The sequence below is a fragment of the Macaca fascicularis genome, chromosome 6, assembly GCF_037993035.2.
Source record: "Macaca fascicularis isolate 582-1 chromosome 6, T2T-MFA8v1.1".
Taxonomy (NCBI): domain Eukaryota; kingdom Metazoa; phylum Chordata; class Mammalia; order Primates; family Cercopithecidae; genus Macaca; species Macaca fascicularis.
Window position 1 is genome coordinate 108,408,660 of NC_088380.1, and position 12,489 is coordinate 108,421,148.

Consider the following 12,489-nt stretch of genomic DNA (forward strand, 5'->3'; position numbering starts at 1 on the left):
ATACTGTCCTCACGTTTCATCCATGATGTTGCATATTGCAGAATTTCCTTCTTTTTTAAGGCTAAATAGTATCCCCTTGTAAGTATATAGTGCATTTTCTTTATCCATTGATCTGTCTCTTAAGTGGACATTCATGTTTTTTTCTCACATCTTAGCTATTGTAACCACTGCTTCAAGCAATGTTTTGATTTTCATCTATTTCTTTTCTTTCTCCTTTCAACAATTCAATTTGACAAACATTTGATAATAGCCAACTGGAACATCGACTAGAGACATACAAGGACCATAGAGCCTAATTTTCTTTGAAGGGCAATTATGTTTTGTGGAAAATGGAAACTGAGCTATGACTTCTAAAGATAGATACTGGAGGAACTTCCAAGTGTGTTAGCATGAGAGAGGACATTCCAGAAAAAGAAAGCAGAAACAATATATTGAAAAAGTTCTGAAAATTTCCCATTACTCTAAATTAGAATTACCACACACTTTTGTACCTGGAAAGTATCTTGGAGTTCACTGATTCCATTTGCCTATCAGTCCTGTGACTAAAATCCCTGGAGTTGGAAGAAATGATTCCAGATCATGGAAACAAAAGAGTGGCAGATTATGTTTCATAAAAATATATCATGTTAAAAACAAAATTTTAAAACAATAGTCTTTTCTAATTATTTTGCATATAAGAAAGCAGCACAATGGCAATTTTATGTACACAGAGATCCTAAGCAGAACAGGAGGACTTCATGCTACAAATGTCACTGTTAGGCCACATTTATTGATGCAATAGAATTCTAGGGGAAAAGACCTGATTTCCAATAATTTTCAAGAAAGAGAAAATAAATGTCCTTTCAAAGTCAAGTGCCATTATGAGAATGACAAGGAAAGTCTAATTTTACAAAGCCATTTCATATAAAGGATAAATATATACAGCTCAAAACACTACAATGTACCAATATCAAGAAAAAAATAAAGATCTACCGACCAGATAAAAATATTCATTGTACTGAGGAAACAGATTTCTGAATGTTATTATAGGAATAGACTTATTATCTACCTTCAAAAATGTATTCATTATTCATCTTTTGAAAGACAATAAAGGCAGGCAGACTTTATAATGAAGGTTCGCAATGAAAGAAAACTTCAAAGCTGAAGATTGGTAACTGAAAGAATTCTCGTAAGTTCTAAAAATAATTAAGTTGACCTAAATATATGATTCAGGAAAATTGGAACATTTATTATGAAAGAATACTGAGGTTATTTTTTCTTCTTGTGCTGGCTCTAGATTAAGCATCACAAAAGACTCAAATGGTTGAATCAATCAGATAAAATATATGATTTTATTTCCTTACTGATTTGGCTAGTGAATTTTGACTGAATTGATTTTCATCAAGTCAAAACACATACAGTCTTTGCTGCTCAGGGTTCTCCCTGCCTGCTGGAGGCTGGCTTATTCTGCAACTATGAAAATAATAGTCAGAAGCAAAGAAAAGGATAAATTCATGCTTTCTTTCAAATTTTGCAGACAATATAAAATGTTGGCTTTCAAAAGGTAAATGTTCTATTATATAGATAGCTCTTTGAAAAAGCCAGCTTTTTTCAGGTTTAAAATTATTCAGTTATTTAAAAAAATAAATAACAGTAGATTTATTTTGAATTTTTAAAAAATATTGAGACCACCCTTTTAAAAAATTTGGTAAGAATTCTTAGTTCTACCCACTTAATACATTTTTAAGTATAGTATGCTATATTACTAACTACAGGTAGAACGTTGTACAGCAGAACTCTAGAACTTATTTATCTTGTTTAACTGAACTTCATGCTTATTGATTAGTAACTCTCCATTTCTTCCACTTCCAGCTGCTGGCGAACACCATCCCACTATTTGATTCTATGAATTTGACTATTTTAGATACCCCAAATAAGTGGAGTCATGTATTATTTATCTTTTTGTGACTGGTTATTTCACTTAGTATACCGTCCCAAGGTATATTAATATACATAGCTATATAAAAATTCATACAACAGTTTCAATAATACGATAACATTGCAATGCTATCATTTCAGGTTGTTTGGAATTAAGGATTTCCCCCTCCAATTTGACATTTCTGCAATATTTATGTTGACTTTACAATAAACAGGATTGTTGCCATTTATAAGAAAGTATTAGTTTGTCCATAAAGTGACTCTCATTTAGTAAAAAATAATAATTTTTGCAGCTAACTAATGGGTTAAAATGTAACATTCTGAAGTCTTTGAAATGAAATTATTGGAATATGGATTATGAAAAGATTTTGAAGCAGAAATATATTCCAATAACTTTATAAAATTGCAAGTCAATTACCTGCAAAACTGAAAACAATTATGTTTGATAATTTAGGAATATAAATTTCAGGAAATATGCAATTGTTTTCAATTTCATCTCATAACCATATAGACTCAATTATACTGTTTTCCATTATAGAAAACTAATTAGTTTCACAAACACTGGCATGTTTTGCAGTGCAAGGTAACATAATCAGGATTTCAACTTTTAATTTCTAAGTGTCTGTCTTTTGACTTACCACCTTATGTGGATTATATTACATACACCTTTGGAAAAAATATTTTTTAAATAATTGCTTCAATCTTTCCTTTGAACATGTGTTTAGTCAGAGGAAAAACAGAGTTTCACAGAACATTAAAAACTCAAAAACAAACAAACAAAAAAAAACAAAAGAAGAAGAAGAAAAATGTTTCTTCTAGGATCTAGAACAACTTTTTAAATCTTCCCCATCCTACGTGTTTTCAGTTATCTCTGGAGAATTTTGTCCCAGAAAACTTCCTACTAAATTACAATTTTATTTCAGTTTTTAATAAAGATGATCAGGTAACAAAATAGATAAAATAAGTTGAAAATGAAATAAAACTCATGGCAGAGCATAAGTGAGTGAGGAAGGAGGTAATAAGCTGATGAATGTTTCATTAGGCAATATCTCACCTTCACAATTGCCGCATTGCTAAACTGGATATTATTAATATAAGTAAAGTGTGACTAATGGAATATTAAAGCATAAAGACATTTTCCTGAATTCATACAGGTTCAAATAGCTAGTTAACTAAAAGACAAAGAGCAAAGAAAACCACTAATAAATATAAGCAGTAACTGATAAGGCCCCAATAAAGCTATAAAAAAGAAGTTGTCAGTAAAGGGAGAGAAATAATTGTAGTATAAATTGGTTTTGTTCATTTATGCCTTTTTCCTATGGCTGATGATAAAACTAACCCTTTCATAAGTAATTTTAATCATGAATTTAGATGTCAGCTATAAATATCCTTTTTTTCTGAAATATTTGAATCTCATACATGCATAGAAGCTTCCATATAAGAGTCAATATATGCACATGGTAAATGGATGATATTTGAATTAAGACAGATTCATCTTTTCTGACATAGCATGAATCTGAAAATATACAATTTTACCCTATAATTAAATATCTGGAAACATTCCTTTCTGAATAAATAATCAATTTAACTAATTAGAGCACTTATATGTAAGACTTGGTATGACAAATGCCACCTGAACTTGGTTAACACCAAGTATAGTATGATATATTCCATATAATTTGAAGCCAACTTATTTAAAAATGCAGGTTCATGTGCAAGTATAAAAATTGCATAATATGAAATTTAAGAACCAAAAACATTAATTCTAAAGGGTATAAAGAAAAGTTACTAGACTAAAAACAATTTAATGAATCCTTGCTCATTCATACTTTCTAATATGCTGGAAGAATGTAAGTTGAATTTTAAGTAGGACTCTACTGAATCCATGCTGCAACAGTGGTTTGTTATTTTTAAGTTTTAAATTTAAAACTATTATAAAAGTGGCAAGAAAATAAGCCATTGTTGAAAGATAAGAAGAGTTGGCAAAGATGGTTTGTAAGGAAATTAGGTAAGATTACCATAGATAAAAACAGTTTCCATAGTTTTCTAATTTTAGAAACACAGAAACTAAAGAAATCTGACTTCATGCAAGTACCATACTGCTTTGTTTAGTGTGTCTTTGTAATATATTTTAAAATCAAAAGGTGTAATGTCTGCAGCTTTGTTGTTCTTTCTTAAGACTGATTTTCCATTTGTGGTCTTTCGTGATGCCATATGTCTATCAGAATATAGTTACAGAGAGTTTCAGTAACATATCTAAGGTTACCAAATTAGTAGGTGCTGGATCTGAGCCATAAACACTGAGTCAACCATCCACCACCATAATGTATTCTTTCACATGACTTACTGAAGACAAGGTGCTAGAAGTCTATATTATCATCAAAAAGTATCCAAACTAGGAGGATAACAGAGAGAAGGAGGCAGAGGGAGAAGAGGAACAGGAAAAGCACAAAATTCTAGAAGTAAAGAAAAAAGATAAGATAAAAATGATATTAAAAGTATGATCTTATATTATTTAACAGAGTTTTAATACTCATATATAATTAAAAGGTATATTATTTTTATGTATTAAAATATTTTTCTGGAAGATTTAATTTATTTAAGCTTCAATATTATTTCTTTCGGGAAAAAAAAAAATTACCTCATTTAGTTTAGAATGAGTAACACCAGATTTTGCATTACAGCAATTTTTGTATAAGCTGATGATTATTTCACAATCTTTTTGAACCAATCTTGAACTAATTCTCATTGCCACATCATAATTCAGAATCTTTTATCTCTCGGTTACATTATTGCAAGGGTCCTCTTTCTGGCTTTCATAAATTTATCCTAAACAACTCTTTCTGAAACATACTTCAAATGAAGTATTGAAATAAGTCAAAATATAATTTGGGCTTTTTAATCATTTGATTCTTATTCATAACCCTGGAATTCTGCCTCCAGGTTAGCTCTCTCAACTTCCAGCTAGAAATGGGGAAAGTAGGTTTTATCTAGTTTATTTATCTAATCAGGCTCTGACAAGTGATAGTTTAAAAGCGTATGTCAGATTTTGTCTTTTTTGTGTGCTTTTATAGTAAAGAGAGTATCAATAAGAAAAACCTATTGCTGTATAAGTTAGTTATTTCTTTATAATAAATTATTCCAAAACTTAGAAGTTTAAAACAAGAATGTAAATTATCTCATAATTGGGGGTTTTAATGGGTGGTTTACAAATTAGATCATCTCAGTGGACTCTGCTTAGCCTTCTCATATCTCCATTGTCAGTGCTAGGTCATGAGGTAGCTGGAAAATTTAAAGTGTCTTCACTCACGTGTATAGCCACAGGCAGACCGTTGTCTCAGGTGCATTGGTTTTCTCCACAAATTTTCTCATCCTCCAGCAGAGAATGGATTCTTCACCTGGCGTTCTAAGATTTCCACATTTAACAACAACAAAATAGCATCAAAATGCCAACATTTTTGAAATCTTTGCCACTTTTACTGAAGTCCCACTGGCTTAGTAAATCACATGGCCAATCCAGATTCAAGGGCTGGTGAAGGAGGGGCCACTTCCTGATGAAAAGTTGAGACAGAATTGTAATTTATATGTCTATTAACTTGCTTATTTCATCTAAGTTGTCTATTTTTTGCATGAAGATTTTCATAATATTCCTTTATAATATTAGTGATATTACTATGGTGATTCTGTCTCTCTGTTTTTGAAGATTGGTATTATTTTAACTTTATGGAAATAAAAGAATTATAGTTAATACCACTTAATATATTAATTGATATAACATTTTGTGATATATTATAAAAAATACTGAAGCTAAATACTATTACAGGAGTTTGGTAATAGATGGTGAGGTATATTTAATAAACATAAATAAGTTATGTACAAAAGTACACCTAATTCACTGATGTAACCATAAAATATTATACTTTTCTAGAGATATTATAAAGTTAATAATATCTGGACACATTTCTTAACAGAAACCAGAAGAAAATTAATTCTGCTTCCTATACTAGGACTATATGCTGAGTGATGAAGACATGCATTGACACATATGGTTGCTGCAGTGAAGCAAAGCTCACTACCTGTAGCGCATATCCAAGAAATCTTTTATTAATGAATCCCTCATTTATTATGAATTGTTATTCATTCCTATGTAATGTTAGGAAAGAAGAATGGCAGTATGTTCAGGCTGATATTAAACTTAATGATTTTTTAGCCAAGATGAGGAAACATGGGATTATGACATTAAAGTCTGGCCAATTTTCTACCATTCATCTCTCTTTTATGACAAGATGGGCCATTTATTACAGCTGCAAAGACAATTTTATGTTGCAATAAAATTGTATAAAGTATCATATCTTTTCCCAATTTTTATCAAGTAATTAACTTAAAGTACACAACTTAAAGTACACATGAATGCAAATTCTTCCATTCCAATATTTTAAAATTATTATGATGATCAAGAGATTACATTCATTGTATACTTATTTGTCTATGAATGTTTAATATGCCTTTCTCATACATTTGTTGTATATCACACTTTTTACAACTGTAGTTTACATGGTTATTTGCTTACTAAATTCATAGAAATAGACATGACATGCCAGATAACATATCATGATATGTAAGATCAGGTTATGAATTCTCTCCTGAGAATGATTTATTATCTACAATTTTATGAAAAACTAAGATACTATGATAACAAAGTATACTTTAATAAAGACTGAATCTTTTTATTTATTGAACACATAAATGCAAAAATTAGAGACATGGTCAGAATATGTGTGTATGCATAGATACACATATAGATATACATACATAAATAGATAACTATATATTTGTGCTTGTTTGTGCCCATGTTTAAATAAAACATTTGTATATCCATTAAATATAATGAAATAGTTTTATTTAATGAACTTAGACCAGCTGGTCACAAAAGGTGTTATCTTTATATTTATATTTATTTTTATAAATAAGTTATATTATTAAAATAATATAAAATTAATTAATTAAATTATTGTTAAATACTTTTAAAGATATGTGTTATATTTTCCCTAAAACTCCTGGACTTTTTATGACTTCCACTCAAAGAAAGGTGTTTTGGTGAATCATAGCAGTAAACTGACATAAAGATGTACCCTGCTGAAAGAAATCCTTACTCTACTTAAAATTCTTCATAAAATATGTCTTAGGAATATAATTATTCCTTCCTGATATTTATCTGTAGCTGACACTACCCTTCACTGCCAGCTTAATGCTCATCCTGTTGTTTGAAGACTAATATTTTGATTATCTCACAGAGATGTCCAATTCAAACTAAGAAAGATTACCTCATAAACTCTTTCCCCACTCTGTGTTGATTGCTTCACTATATACCTGCTAACTGAAGATAGAAACCTCAGATGCTTAAAATCATCAGATTCCTTGATGTCTAAAAAATAAAGTAAAATCTCCTTAAAATTCAGTCCAATCAATATTCCCATCCCCACACATATACATGAACTCTTCATTTCTACCATATAATACTACTCCAAATTATTTCAGTAAGCCACCTACTCTCTTATTTCATTGTTTTAGTGGGAAAAAAATCACATCTGTTCATTTATTAAAGACCTGCCATGTTCCACACATTGCTCAAACAATTGAAACATGCAAATGAACAACAATAGCGAAAACAAAACGAATTGTCTATGTGGGATATATTAGGTTTTGTTTGGAGTTTAAAAGAGAGTTGTAGGTTGGAGACGTGAATTTGGGTATCATTACTATATACATGTTATGTAAATATATGAGATGAAATTAGATCACCAAGGCAGTGAGTGTAGAGAGAGACAAAAAAAAAAAAAAAAAAAAAAAAGGTGCAAAAGGTAAGAAAAAGAAGAAAGATCAGCAAAGAGACTGGTAGGTTTGATGGATAGGAGGTCACAGTAGGTCAGTAACTTGTTAGATTTGGAATTCTAGAGGAAGTGAACTAAAAAGAAAAGGGAGTAATCAAAGAATGAGATATATGAAACTGAGATAATGGAAAGGTTACACGTATTAGAATTGACATGGTCTGGGCTCTGACCATAGACTGAATGGCTGAGATAGCGGCGGTCAAGCTCCTTGCAGGGGAATATTTAAAGTAATGGAGAGGCCAAAGGGTTGGAAGAATCATCTCTTTATTCAAATCATCAGGAAATAAGATGTAAAGAGATTTGGTGAGAACAACAATGAGATAATAGCTAGAAATCATTGAGAGGTGAAGGGAGTTTCCAGATATTTGTAAATAACACAATAAGAAATAGTAGCCTTGTACTGTAAGATGGGAGATTCAAAATTGTCAGTTTTAGGGACAATGGAGGGAGAAAAGTCTGGAATTGTCAATGAGAGACCTAAAGGACAAATACTTCATCTTTAATCCTGGTGGTTTTAGAGATCTGGAAAAAAAAAAAAAAAAAAAAGCATCACTTCAGAGGGTTTCAGGAAAAGAAGTATCATCAAGAGAGAACCAAGTTTCTGTTAGAGTAAAATGTTGAAGAAACATTTCAGAAAAGAGGTTGACAATATGAATCACAGAGAGTTTGTGAGGGGTCAGAGATGAGGACTAAAAAGGTCAGCTATGAGTTTAGAAATTATTCAAGAGATGACCCAGGAGGTATAAGAAAGTTTGGGGCTTCCTATAGAACCTGCAACAATCTTATGAGTTTAATGATGGTAAAATCCAGTTGTGTAGTTTTAGCAAAAATGTGCTTCCTGTGAGGCGTGGAGTAGTGAGTATCCCAATGTACAGGGGTAAAGATCCTGCTCAGGGGTTGTGTAGACTTACGTAGAGCATGTAGAGAGAATTGAAGACTTCGTGGGAAATTTGTCTTACCTGAAGCAGAATTCCCTTCTATCCTCTGCTGATAAAAGTTTGAAAACTTGAGAAATACTCCCACCTTTTAAGGCCCGGGCCCGGTGGAAATGTTGATCTCTTTATTGTCTGCCTATCGCAGGGTGGTGACTTATTTTCTCTTCTTGGTTCCTTTTGTTCACCCAACTATCACCATAGTAGCTGCTTTCCTCTCTTTCCACTGTGTAAGTCTCTTCAGTGCAGGAATAATTTATCTTAATACCCACTGTGTCTAGCATAGAGCCTGGTATATTTGTGGTACTCAAGAAGACTATAGTTAGTGGATGAAAGTATACTATTTTAAATCAGGGCTTCTCAAACTTTCATTTGCACAAAAATCACATATGTAGAAATCTATTTAATGGAGATTCTGATTTCTGGGTTGGGTGTGAGATTTCACATTTTTAATTAAGAGGTCAGGGAGGGCTGCAGCTGCTGGAACTCTTCTTTGAGTTAGTAGGTTCTAGAATGTATCACGTACTGGGGAACTATACGTTAAAATTTTGATTATATTACATTGTTCCTTGGATCATTAAAAAAGAATTAACAATTTTGCTAATCAGTGTCAACAGAACTTTTATTCCTACCTTTTAGGTTTTGCTTTGCTAGAATCTTTAATAAAGTTTTGTATTTAATTAATATTGAACTCCAGGTAATATTGTATTATTGTCCCTAGAAGATTGAATCAGGCAAACTAACCATGAAGTTTTATGAAGAGCAGAATAGTAGCTAGAAATTTATTAGGAAGATATCCTCTGATGAACTGGTCTTTTGTCCATAGTGGTTAAGGGCATGCAATGTCACAAGAACTGGTATGATTTGGAAACATATTTATTCTTGGATTTCTTTAGACATGGAGCCTTCAATAGGGTTATGATCAGTAAGCTGGACATTTTGTTAAACACTTTAATTACTTAGTAGTGAGGTCATTTAGTGAACATTTACTGTTAATAATGTCTAATCAATACTTTAAGGACATTCTGTTCTATTGTCACTTTAGAGAGAAAATAAATAAATCAATAAACAAAAGAACATTCTGGGGAAAATGGCATGCCTACCATGTTCCAAAATGACAAAAATCTTACCTAGCTGAACTACCCCAAAACAAAGTACAGGAATTTTGAATTCCCAAGTTAAAAAAAAAATCTTACTTTTAGTCCCTTCTGTTTCCAGAATGATTATACAGCAGTTGATTAATTTCATTTGGAATTAACTCTGTGGATTTACTGTTTCTTACATTTAAGGACCAAAAAAATGTAATTTTTTCCTATATGTAGTCATATATGTGTATATATATATATGTGTGTGTGTATGATAGATATCACTACACAATATAGTGATATATATGTGTGTATATATATGTATGTATAGTAAAATAAAATAAACTCTAATACAGACTATTAAATAAGTCCTAACACAGATTATGTATATTTTATTTTATTTTATTTTATTTTATTAGAGACAGATTCTCGTTCTGTTGCCCAGGCTGGAGTGCATGGTGTGGCCATATCTCACTGCAGCTTCAAACTCCTGGGCTGAAGTAATCCTCCTGCCTCAGTCTCCAAAGTAGCTGTGATTACAGGCACAGGTAACCACACCCAGCTTAATTTTAATTCAGTAGGAATAACAAGAGTATTATAAAATCAGGGAAATGGTGTGGTAACAAGTCCTTCATGATAAAATGTAAAATATATATATATTTGCTTAGAAATTTGAAGATGCATAAAATGATAAAAATTCAACTCAAATAAAACCATGTTACTGGCATCATATCTTTAGAACTGTGTTCACTTGTTAATCATTACATTTCTATTAGTGAAGACGCAAGGGTTTTATGTGTCTCTTAATTTAATTGGTAGGTTCTGCAGAGCTTTTAGAGCCTATTTGATGTTCCTACATTTTCTATTCATAGAATATTATGTAAACCTAGTTAAAGCTTTATCTGTACTTACAAATCTGAGAGCATTAGGTAATAAGAAACATGTCATGGTAATGGAAACCCAACTCCTTCACTCATTTCACTCAGTTAGTTTTGATAAATGGACTTTAAAATAAAACTATGCTTTAAGATATCCTCAATTTTTATGTCATTTTCAAAGTAGAGATGGTTAAAAACCCTATTAGAGAAACTAGCAATATTAAGAATAATTATCCATTTTTGAAAATTTGGGGCTAGATAATCTTTATCAAGAAAAACTTCAAAAATTACAAAGCAGATTTATATGTTTAAGGTTTCTCAAAGCAGTATGTTTTAATAATACACAAATATTTGAAACGAAACACACATTATATACAGATAAATTTTTGTTTTAAAAATATCTTTGGCTATACAGACATATTGGTACATAATGCTACTATCTATGTACACTAATTTAAACAAATTATTCTTTTTTTAAATGGAAAGAAGTTAAAAGAAGTCTGTATAATTTATAATATACAAAGTTCAAAGAGTGCTTAGGCCACTAATTATTTTATGTTAGGAATTATTTTCCAGATTACTTAAGAAACAATTTGTGTTAGGCTAGTGAAGAGAGATAGGCAGTCTTTCCCTAAAGTATAGTTACTTTTATAAAATCAGCTTTCGACTTAGCTGATCTCTTCAGAAATCAAGAAAAATAATATTTGCTTACAGAGTCTCTGTTTACTTATTTTCTATCAGTTTATTAAATTGAGTTCCTAACTACTGCCTATTTTATACCACTTCTACCTTTTCTGGTATTACTACCCTATATGAATGGCATAAATAGCCTTTTATTGACCTCACTCAAAATTCAACTTTCGTTTTACTTTAATCTAATTATTAATAACTTTATATAATTCTCACTTCCCAAACTTTTCCCTTCAGATCTGATATTTAAAATGTTACTATTAGAGAAAGACTTTGAGAGCTCAATCTATTAGGACTCTTCATTCTCATGGCATGCCATTTCTCACATTTCTTTTATTTAGTAAGAGCAAGTGCCTTTCCATTTCTTCAAATAAATTGTGGCACCTGGGCTTCAACTCTCACCAATTTCTTACTCCTGAAGGATTGTACGACCACATTTATTTCTTCTTTTAAAATATTCCATCTCTTTTTGCTAGTAGTTTCTCATTCAAAAACACAACAAGAATTCCCTAATATTTAAAACACAATAAAGTTAAGCAATTTTTACTTGATTTTGTTGACTTCTCTAGCAATAATTTATGTCCCTGACTCCTCAAAAAGTTATTTTGCATATATCTCATTCTTTTTCTGTTCAATCCCTTAATTACCTTAATCCCTATGGAATTATGAAATATAAAATTTCAGAAATTATGCGAACACTTTTTTACAGCTTTTTAAAATCTGTATCTTTTCCTATTTTTCTCCTGCCATTGAATTTACAACCTTTGGGATTAAATCCTGTTTTCCAGCCCAGTCTTCCTACTAGTCTCTGGCTTTTGTAACACTCTAATGTCCTGAATTTCCCACCTTTCTCATGAATTCTTCTGTCTCTTTCATATATTTTCCTTTGGAACTTTAGTTTAATGTATCTTACATTTACACACTGAAAATTATAAAATGTGGAGAAAACTAAATATCTAAACAAATGAAGAGACATTTTATGTTGATTGATTGGAAAATTCAATATTGTCACAATGGCCATTATCACCAAATTAATGTATAAATTCCATGTAATTTCTGTCACAATCATTTCAAGCTTATTTGTAGACATTGAAAA